Source organism: Gallus gallus, chromosome 2, assembly GCF_016699485.2.
Source record: "Gallus gallus isolate bGalGal1 chromosome 2, bGalGal1.mat.broiler.GRCg7b, whole genome shotgun sequence".
In the NCBI taxonomy this organism is placed as follows: domain Eukaryota; kingdom Metazoa; phylum Chordata; class Aves; order Galliformes; family Phasianidae; genus Gallus; species Gallus gallus.
In genome coordinates, this window is record NC_052533.1 from 124884960 (window position 1) to 124896442 (window position 11483).

The 11483-nt window shown below is 38.4% G+C and overlaps 2 long non-coding RNA genes across 2 annotated transcripts; one reads left to right on the plus strand and one right to left on the minus strand.

The window, feature by feature from the left end:
• Positions 1-422: 422 nt before the first annotated feature.
• LOC121110012 lies at positions 423-4127 on the minus strand. Its single transcript, XR_005857507.1, has 4 exons — positions 4061-4127; positions 2936-3031; positions 1136-1208; positions 423-1047 (listed from the first exon to the last, which is right to left on the minus strand). It is a non-coding gene; the product is annotated as an uncharacterized LOC121110012 (long non-coding RNA).
• Positions 1037-9514, plus strand: LOC121110013. The gene is made up of 2 exons (XR_005857508.1): positions 1037-4401; positions 7297-9514. It is a non-coding gene; the product is annotated as an uncharacterized LOC121110013 (long non-coding RNA).
• Positions 9515-11483: the final 1969 nt, after the last annotated feature.

Below are 11483 nucleotides of genomic sequence, written 5' to 3' on the forward strand. Positions count from 1 at the left end.
CTGTTCTCTGTTAATATTTAGATTCTTCAGTTTCCAGTCTTAATAGAAATTGTCCAACATACACAGTACCGAGCGTTCTGTACTGAGAAGGAGCTGTCGGACATTATCACAAATTCCCACCTTGGTAGAACTCTCAAGGTGTCAAGTTGTAACGACTTAATCAAGTGCAGATCTTAAAACCTTAAGTAACCACTCCTGCCTTTGAAAGAAGGCTGAAAAAATACATGAAGGAAGGAAATGTAAAATTTGACACTATTTCCAGAAAATGACTTTATTTTTTAATTTAAAATAAAAGCTGAAAATTACATGGAAATTAGTGTACAGCAACCTTATTTGAGATAAGATTAAATTGCTGCAATGCCAAAATTTGTTGTTGATAAGGAAGCTCAAATGTATTACACTATGTTATATTTTGCCTCCCTTTCACTCAGAAAGTGTATTCATTATAATAAATTTACACTTTACTATGTAAAATTCATTCATATAGCCAGAAGCTTATAAAAAGAATATAGACTAAAGAGCAAGTTGCATAATGAGATTTAATCTATGTAAAATAAGTCCCAGAAGAAATGTCCTTTACTTTGATCATATCCCTTGAAACAAGATCTCCCGCTGGAAACCACAATAAAATGAGAGCTTGGGAAAACTCGCCTGGCAAGCAAGTTAGGTTTTTAAAAACAAAAGCTCGCCAATCCCACTGACCTCATGATCCCAAGCAAAATGTAATTAAGGCTAATAAAATCTTTCAGACTCCCTAAGGCTTATTGAGCGAATAAAGATTTTGGGGAGCTCACTGGATGCTCCGTAGCCTTCCTCTTTCCTCCTGTGTAGTTGAAACAGGTACGCTGCCAGGTACAGGAGAGGAACCAACATCCATTCAGGGGGAAATAATCATGCAGGGATGCCCCTCTGCATACACACGTGGACTAACAGAAGCCATAGCAGCTCTTCTGGGTCCTGGAGTGCTCTGGTGCTGCCCGGTGGCTCTGATTTCACAGGGACAGTCTAATGCTCTTCACTGCAAGCACGGTGGGTGAATCAGTGCTGCTGGGAGATTATAATGCTAAATTAATTTTTTTAAAGTGTTTTGCTGTTCCAGGAGGAAAGGTGTTATGCAAAAGAAAAATCTCCTCACTGTGAACTGTGGATGTGGAAAGATACATGGTAGTGACCTCTGGTTTAAATTACCAGCAAACAGCATCCCATATCTGGAAAGAAAATAAAGTTCATGCATTTCTTCAGCAACCAGTATTTTCTAACTATTGTGTTTTAGTTCATCATATCTTGAAACATTTAAAAGTCAGGAAACTAGATATATAGCTGGTGGCTCATCAGGGAACTACTGACATACTAATTAAGAAATCAGATAATCAATATAGAAATGTACAATTTTCCTCGTGATGTGGCAGCCATTCTAAGAGCGTTGTTACATATACACTTTGGAGTGCCCATCAGTACCGAGACAACCACAGTTTCTGGGTGCAAGGCAGCAACTGGAGGTTCCTATGTAATGCTGCACTTCTCAAGGCTCATGGTGGAGCTGCCACCATCACAAGCCCTGAGGACATCAAGGCTGACACCAGCTTTTGGGGATGGCTGGAGTCAAGGAGACTAAGAAAGATTGTTGGTGGAATGTTGCGGAGGGCACCATGGCTCGGCCCATTTCATGGCAGATATGATTTGCCCTTTGTTTTGCTGCTCTCTGGCCAGTGGCTTGTCACCCACAGAAGGAGTTGGTCTTTCAGAACAGGATGTGCAGGGTCAAGAGAAACTCGCTGGCCCCACCACACCAATCCTACACCAGAGCTATTCCCCACCGCTCCAAGGAGACCTGTGTGACTCTGACAACCTTTCCATAAGCCATGTTTCCCTGACCTTTCCTTGTTCCCTCAGTGTGAAGGAGGAGCTATGCTCTCTTGATAACCATAAAGTAAAAGAAGAAAGCTCTTTGCTCTCTCTCTGCCCCTGGCACACATGAACAACATTGTCTGGTCAATGAGGAAGAAGTGATGAAGACTAGTAACTTTTACAACATTTCTTTGATAGCTTTTTTTCCCATCTGGCTTCATTTCATATATACATAAACCAGTTTACAGATATTATTATCAAGCCTGAGTTATGTAAAGCTTATCTAATCTACAACTTGCTTTAAAGATTGTTAGAAGAATGATTTCTGCATAATAAAACCTCAGGAATACACAAGTGATCTTAGCAAATACAGTATGACTGCTGTGTGGTTTCCCGTTGCCTTTGTAGTTTCTAAGACACTATAACATTATTTAATTAGCTAAAATTTCCTCTCTCTTGAGGATGGAAACTCAATGAAATGTCAACAATGCTGTCAGTCTGCTTCAGGCTAAACTCATTACACAAAGGCTCGCGATAAAAATAGTCCAAGACAGATTATTTCATAGCAAAACAGAGGCCCATGCAACTTATGCCTCAGAAACCAGATGTGAAAACCATGCAAGTGCTGCATTTTGGGGGTTAATGGGACTGTTATGTTCCACTAAGCAATTATAGATGCTATGTACTTTCATTGTTTTATGTATGGCTAACAAAAAGGAAAAAGAAAAACATTAAATCCTGCTAATGATTTCTCACAGGCTGTTTACTGATGGACGTTCCTATCAGTCAAAGGCTGATATTAAATCTATATCTTTGCTTTAAAAATTCACCTTCTCCTGCACCTGAGAAAATGAGCAGATATAGTGTTTTAAGTAAAATGTGGAAACAAGGAAGAAATTGTTTCACTTAATCTGAATTATAACTGATATTTCAGAATACATGTGCTCATTACTAAGCATAATAAAATTTGGCATTTTCTATTGTCAGAAGGTTTATAAAGGCTAAATTTCTTGATTTATTTAAATAGACAGATAGGAAAGAGCAAGCTACAAAAACAAGTGCTATATACTGAAGGCATGTGAATTACCTCCTTCCCAAGGATAATGCAAATTAGAAGTATGTAAAGCTTTGTCTGCACCTGGGATCTTTAATGAGTATAAAGAAAAATCAGACGGAGATTCTCCTGGGAAAAGAGAGGATCGTTATTTGAATAACCTGCAGTGAATTCTAATCAATGCAACGTGACTTTGAAAATGAATGTGGTCTTTCAACCCGCTGTACATGAGCCATAATATTAATCATAACTTCATGGCACAGTAAAGCCTATGACAAATGGCTATTCAGTGGACTAACGAAAAGAGCATTCATAGTGGGAGGAAGGTAGGGGCCGTATATCCAGCATTTTTTTGTTGTTGTTTGCAAATACATGTCTGAAAATATGTATGCATGTATGTGAATGTGAGAGTATGTGTGCTAGCTCATATGTCATATGTGTGCGCCCTTGGTTTAGAACATAAGCAGAAAACAGGTTTGTTTTCCTTCAGGTCTGACATGAACAAGCAGTGCCGTATCTTGTTATGCTTCAAAGAATATTATCTAGTGTTACACTATTTAACACGAAGCTTGGGATCATTTTTTTTTTAGAAACAAGGCTTCCTGGATACACTAGTCATATATCTGCCGGTGTTTGAAGCCTCTCCTCTGCCTCTAAAAGGCTGGAGGTAATTTGTGTATTCTCTCCACTACTAAGCTTTGTTCACGTTCCTATATTTGTAGGAAGAGATTAACATAAAGCATGGTTCACTGGCTGCAAAGTAGAAACATGATGCTGATTTACTTACCCAGAGCATAAAACAGAACTTTTATGGGTTTTTTTTTAGTTTTGAGAATTAAAATCAATAAACTTTTTGACATTCTCTCTATTAACATGTTTGTATCAGTGAAACAAGCTGCGTCCAAAATCAGAATTTCAAAGAAGCACATCTAAAGGAAATCAGATGTATTTCATGATGTATTTTAAGGAGTGAGTGCATATTCTAGCCAGAGGGTTATTTATGTAGGGTACAGGGAAGTAAATATATCTTGTTTTGTTGAAGTGATGTGGTAAGGATGTTCATACATAAGCAGTAAAATGTGACAAGCTCTGCCATAAATGCTATGCACCAACATGCACAGTGAGATTTTTTTTCTTCCTGCAGGAGGAATTTGTCACCTTTGGTGGATGCACACCCTGGAGGTCTGCTGGGCACGGAGCTCCAGTGTAGCAACCAAGCCAGCATCACAATGTGTTGTGTTGCGTGGAGATAGCAACAGAATCTGTACAGTGCTGATGTAGCCACATTAATAGATTCACATATAGACTAAAGTACAACTGCTGCCCATGGCAGCCCTCAGGCAAAAGCTCCAGAAGAGCACAAAGGCCTTGAAGGTTAAGCTTGAGATCTGTCAGTCTGGGATATGAAGCACGCTGCTGAGTTAAAGGTCTTCCACTTGCAACATCTTGCGGTCTGACCCTGGACACTCAAATTGGTAGCAGGAACCTATCACATCATTGTCAGTGATCTAGGGGAATAGAATTTATCTTACCCATAGCTAAAAAATCAGAAGTGTAAGAGAAAAATTCAGTAGACTTGCAAAAAGGAAGGGAGAGTTACAGTGGATAACTGGATGAACATGTTCTTGAGGTGCAAAAAGCAAACAAAATATTTGCCTGTAAATTCTAAGTAAATGCCTAGAAGACTTGGCATCACAAAGTTTGTTGAGTACTACTTTGTTGTTCTTGTTATATCATATCAGAAAGACAAAGTAAAAGCCACAAGGTAATTAGGGTCTGTTGGAAGGAGGTGGTGGTTGCAGAGATCAGTCTAAGTAGCTTACTTAGTTAAAGGATAGGATACGATTTTATCACAGTATGTACCTTTGGGCAGGAGATTACATAAAGAGGAGGAATGTTTACATGATGGAACAAAGATCTGAGAAGATGCAAGTTTTAACACTAAGAATTCTTTGAAATAAGCATCAAGAAATGAGTCCGATTTTCTGCAACTTCAAATTTTGAAGAGAAGATTAGATAGCATTTTAAAGCAGGCATCATAGCTTCTTTGGAATTTGTGGGTTTGATGCAAGAATTGTTAGGCAAAATTTCATGTTCTACATTAATGCAAGTCAAATAAGACAATGAAAACTAGGAAGATGTTGTGTTAAGACTGCTTCCACCTTTCCCCACTAATTCCAGTCAGTCTGATGTATATTCTGTTTTACCAGGTACTATGGTGTCCCCATAACTGAGCAGTTGCATAATTGGGACAGTTTGAAGAATGCTCAAGCTTTAAAAACCTAACAAGAAGTTCAAGCTTTCTTGAAGATTTATGGAGAAGGATGACAGTAAGCCATTCAGCAGTCACAAAGAGGGACTGTCATCAGAATCTCCCAGTTGCTTTCTTGCCAATACCTGTGGTCGTATCTGTTTCGAACTTGAAGTAATCAATTAAGGCTTGCTGTGGTATCTGGGAAGACAGAGTCAATATTGTGCTGTATTTTAAAGGGCTCCTTTGGCTTAGTTGCATTTTGTACTGTGAACACTTACCATTTCTTGGTTCTCTGTTGCCATTTTAAAATATTTTTAATATTCTATTTTTTAATGTGGGGGAGATATTCTTTATCTATAAGAAGAGAATAAATAACTATGGTGGGGAAATATGCAACACACTCATCCTGCAGCAGCTTGGAGCAGCTGAAAGTCAGGCTGTCTTCTTGTCAGGGGCATAGACTTAAGCCATCAAATGGTCTTTGCACAGCTTTCATGCCAGATGATCAGTTTCTCAGAGGAATAAAACTCGGTAGCCTGATTGTTCAAGGACAAGCAGGGAGTTTAAAACCCTGGGGGACATGCAGGATTTCTTCTGTGCTTTTCTGGAGGGCAACAAGTTCCAGTTGAATTTCAGAAACAATGAACTGGTTATATTCCTCTCTTTGGGGTAAAGCACTGAAGAAAAAAATGGATTCACATGAAGCATGAGAAGAAAAGGGAAAATGTACTTTAGATTTTTTCCTAACTCCCTTTTATCTTTGTAGCTGCAAATATATTGGTTTTGGTTGAAAAATATAAAATCCAAACCTTAGAATTTAACCATAGTTATTAGATATATATCTTTGTCCAATTCTGAAAGAAGGCAGATTTTCACAAACTTACAGTATTCCTGGCTGAATTTAGATAGTTTGGAATAAAGATATCATTTTTTTCAGACCATCAGTGTGGATGATGTCCAGCTTGCCTCTGTATTTTTCAAACATGGTTTTCTTTGACAGCCAGTATGTATGGTGCCACTTTCTTGAGGTACCTTTTATTTGCTTTGTTTGCCATTGTATTTTACTTTTTTCTAAGCTAGCCAGATCTGAAACCTGAATTCACTAGGACAAAAATTTCACCAGCTGGGGCTCCAACTGACTGATCCATGTTCTTATTCCCTGTCTCAGGAAGAAGAGCTTTGATATGATAACTAAGAAGAATGGTGCCAGTAGAATAAGATGATTAAACTAGGCTGCTCATACAATCAGATTTCTGTCTAAGCCCAGTTAACTGGAAGATGGTTCTATTTTTGTTTTGTTTTGGTTTTACTAGAGCCTTGGATATTTATGGTATCAATGAAAAGTCTGATCTTTGGTAATATATGTCTTCAAGTACAGACTTTGTAAGAAATTTGTAATTATGGCTCATTTTATTTAAGCCACTCTGTAAAACTGAATAGGGAACTGAATAGGAACCTGATACTTAAAAGAAAGTATAGGAAAAATTAAGCATCTCTACCAATTTGTAAACCCTTCAAACGTAATTTCCAGGCTGTGCTACTGGTTTCAACTCCAATAAGGTACAGATTTTGCTGTAAGAATTTTCTTTTCAAATCATTTCAATAGCACATCAGCTTAGGAGGGTCCTTAGGAGGGTTTCCTGCATGCCTGTTTGTGTACGTCCTACATGCAGGAATTGGCACTGAATGGAAAATCATTAATTCAACAGAGAGAAAACTTGAGTCCCAGTGAAGTTGCAGAGTTTAGCATCTGAATTTGATGGAGGCAGTATCACCCATGAGTTTTAACTGTATTTTCACACTATTTGAAAGTCATCAGAAATTCTGGAGTTATAGAAGAGAGAAACAAGTCTTTCCTAGCCAGAAAGGTCAAAGAAGAAAAAGCCTTCAGCTTCATCCGTCAGAGACTGAGAGATACTATAGAATACTTCATCCATAGCAGTTTAAAATAGTTAAAGCTTTTCAAACCCGCTTGGACAGGTGTTGTCTTAGGTTCCCCAGAATTTAGCATGGATAATGACCTATCTTGATTCAGGAAGAAAAACAATACCAGAACAACTTTGTGAGCAAAGCTAATCCAGTGCCTTCCCTCCTCTTCCTTCCCCCTTCTAACTTTCTCTATTCCTTGAACTCCTTTCAGATGTTGCTCCTTCCGCTTCCACCACCACAAGAGACCTGCAGTTCTTGTTTCTGGCGCTCAGATCCATACCAGAAAACCAGAATATCAGCACAGTAATAACAGCTGGCTAGAGCCCTGCTCTCTCTTCAGCCCTGCAGCTGTTCTCCCATGTCACTTTAACTTTGTCTACATTGTCGTAGTATTCATGAGTTCCAAAAATATATTATAAAAGTGGAATAAAAGTGTGACACCTATTTCCTCTTGCTTCCTCACTATGGTCTTCTGTCAGTTTAGTCACAGAAGTAAAAATAGAACCAATTATGAGGAAGGGATGTCACATGGAAGTAGCTTGATATTGTATATCCCAGTAAAATAATAGCAGCAAGGGTGTGCCCAATTTCTATATCTGCTAAGAGAAATGGCCTCTTGCAAACACTGTTCAGAAAGTTTGACTAATTGCCAGCATCAGATGAATAACAAAATGCTGTCAATAAAAGAAATGATTCTGTTCCTGTTAGCAACAGGGAAAACTGGCAGGATTAGACCCGAAAGAGAGAGTAATACAAAGGTCATATATCTGATTTCAGTCACATAGAAGGATTATTGATTTATTCGAGGGTTACTGAAATGAAGCTCTGGCTCATGGTTCAGGTGAAGATGGGAGGAAAGTGATTACTGCTATATTACAGGCCTTCCCTGTAGATATGGTGTATGGAAATAACCACGGCTGATCTTACAGGGAGTGTAGCAGATGCACAGCATCTGGTCTCTGGTCTCCAAGGCTACATCTATACTAGTAAACTAAACAGGCTTAGGACATGTCTAAGCAATGCTCCGTGAGATCCATATTGTTTAACCCTTACTATCGGCTCTGGCATTTGGCCATCATCAAGCAGTGCTGCACAGGTCTGCAGGTGCTCCACAAAGGTAGTGGGGATGAGCCTATCTTATCCTAGGGGAGAAAAGAGTAAGCTATGAGCAGTGAGAGCTGATCTGTGCAGAGCCCTGAGGCCACAGGAGGTGCCACCATTCATCCTATTTATTTCCATTGACATAGGCTGAAAGAGACCCCTCATGATCATAGGTTTCTGAACCTGCTTATCTCCATCCAGTGCCTCTCATTTTCTATGGAAATAAAACAACCCAAGTATTTTTGCCCCAAAAAGGAAGATTAAATAATACTTAAGTAATGTCCCACACTTAATAATATCCCATTGTCTTTTTGATGCTGTGGGAAAGGGACCAATTTTCATGCCAGCTTTGTTCGCTACACTTAGAAGAAAGCTCTAATCTGCAACTGCAGCCCTTCAGCCACAAGATAAATGCACAGAAATGTAACTCCTGCTGTAACTCCAGTGCTTAAATTGGATGTGGTCACCATTTGTTCCCTGGAACACAGGACAAGGTGTTGGAACAGGACGAGTTCCCTTCCACACAGAGTGTCAAATTCTTATTCCGACTTCAGTGAACAGGAACTCATCGCTGGCCTTCTGGAATTCAGAATTACAGCCTAAAGGGGTGGTTTTTGTTTCATTATTATATTGTCAAAGAATGTGATGCTGTTATATTTCTCCACAGTCTCCAAGCGTTTCCCATGCACAACAGACTGGTAAGAGGGAAATCCCCGGTGGATTTTCTGGATTCTTTAGATCTTCTTCTTTTGGGGGTTAATTTAATCAGGATTTTTAAAGGGATAATTACATTTGTACAACTTTTTTTTTTTTTTTTTTTTTTTTTTTTAAGAGGCAAAATTTAAACCTTTTTACACTGAAGAAATTTGGAATATACCCAAGAATTCCTTTCAAAGTAACATCATCAAATAATATTCTCGTGTCTCTGAGATTTAACATTTCAGATTCTTTCCTCTGCACCTTTTATTGTTCCTATTTACAGTGCACCTGAAACACATTGTGTAATTGGCAGAGAGCCCAGATTTTCCATTTAAGAACAGTTTGATGATTTCACTTTTTCTTTCTCTCTCTTTTTTTTTTTTTTCTGAAAACAGCAGGTGCTCTGCATTGTAAACAATGCCAGTCGCCATAATATTATTAGCTTTTGCATTTTTATTACATTTTTGCCTCCCTACATATTTTAAACTTCATTGCAAGGCATTTTTGGCACCAACTCAGAAAGCCTCTTATTTCATAAGGAAGATGGATACCAGTGAACACAGTGCTTTGTTGTCATTTGTAATTAGAAAGAGCAAGATTTACTTAATCATTAAACCACTCAATATTTGTGGGTTTGTTTCTCATTTTCTGTGTGATACAGCCACATCTGTCCCATGCAGTACATTAATTCCCTTTTCTGTAATATGGATTTTTCAAACATTTAACCCTTCTCTTTTCATGGTATCAAGATCATCTTTTCTAACATTGCTTTCCTCCTCCCTATCACCTCGCCTAAGATCCTCTAAACTGCATTTCAGATTTTTCACAGTTTGATGGGTCAATAGCCAGAACTGACACAGTCCAGTGGGTCTGCAATTACTCTTATTGTATACTGAAAGTTTATATTCCATTGGTTATTAAAAATTTGTGCAAACAAATGGAGTTGGAAAAAAAAAAATCAGAAAATCATTTCAAAAGAAATACTGAAAAAAATCTACACAAGAAGGAGCAGATGAATACTCCAGAAATACAAATAATATAAGAATTGTCTTTATGTGCAGTTTATTTTTTTTAATGTTTGTTTGCACGATTTCAAGATAGAGGAGATATCACTTGAAAACAAGATTGAGGCTAACGTCATGTGCAATAAATATTTATTGTTAGAATTATTCGTGGTTTCAATGAGGTCTTCATTAGCAAACAAAGGGAAAAAATCAAGCTATTTTCATGTTTATACAGCAAGGATGTCTTTTGCTAAACTGCATTTTGAACTACATTTTTTTTCCAGATCAATTCAATAAGTGAAAGCCCAACAGAGAACAGATGCAATATAAGAGCAATAAAGGGAAGTAAAAAAAATTAAAAATCCTTTGTTCTCCCTGCAGTACATCCGTAAATCTATTAGTGTTATTTTCCTTTCTTCTCTTTTTTGCATCCCAAGCCAGATCTCAAGTTCTCTGAAGCAATCCTTAATCAAGCTCCCCAAAGGCCTACGACTGCATGCAGCAATTTCTCCCCTGCTCTCAGCACAGATGTTTCGAGCACATTCCATTACACCTACATGCCATTACAGCTAATGGCTTATTCTGATGAAGAAAGCTGCTTTCTGCTCAGTGCAGCAAAGGGGAAAATAGCCTCCTGTACAGTTCGTACACTGCAACAATGAAATGTGGGGGCAGGTGGTACAACAGAACTCTCTAATGTTAATTACATACTGTATTACCCCCAAATTTGGCTGGTCATTAATTATGCTAATTTACCTTCCTGAAAATTAGCACCATTCATGTGAACATTTGAGCAGTTTTTTGCAAAATGAACTATGGTGTAGTGGTTTGTAAACTTAAACCTCGTGAAGCACCCGGATCCAGGCTGCAAGATGCGGTACGGGAGGGAGGCCAAGCTGGTGCAAGGCATCCCGCTGGGAACGATGGGCCCAGAGTGTGTCTCCTCTGTGACTTTGGGGAGGTTGCACCTCTGGGCTCTGTGCTTTGGTTTCTATCTGTGGAAAATGACACCAGTCTCACACAGGCTAAATCTCCCAGTGTTTGAAAGCAGCACTTTGGTGCCTGAAGCACAGTGACGGCCTGCTTCAGGACAGCACACCTCAGACCACTGGAAGAGCTGGAGGTGTCAAACAGACAAAATGTTTTGTTCAGGCAAAGAGTATTTGTCTGTCTTTACAGACTAAAAATAGTGAGCAGTTGAAATCTTCATTTGGAAGAAATGAAGAAGTTAAAGATTTCTGTGCTCTGTAGTGAACCTGAATAGAGAGAATGGAAAATACAAAGCAAGAGAGCAAACAGCTCTCTTTTAACTCCTTAAACCTGTCCAGGCAATTCTGCAATGATTTTTGGGGGCTTATATTTAGATTACATTAGGCGTCTACAAACAAAGAGAGATGTAGTAGCTTCAAGTCTGCCTATAGGTATTGATTGATTTTTTTTTTTTTTAATTTAACTGTTCATAAAAAATTAATCTTTGCCTTCTTCTAACAAAAACTAGGATTTTTCCATATTGATTACAGGTCTAACAAAGTCAGGTATCAGAATTAGATTCAATTGGTTTTCCTATGAATTAAATACATTAAATCACATTTCA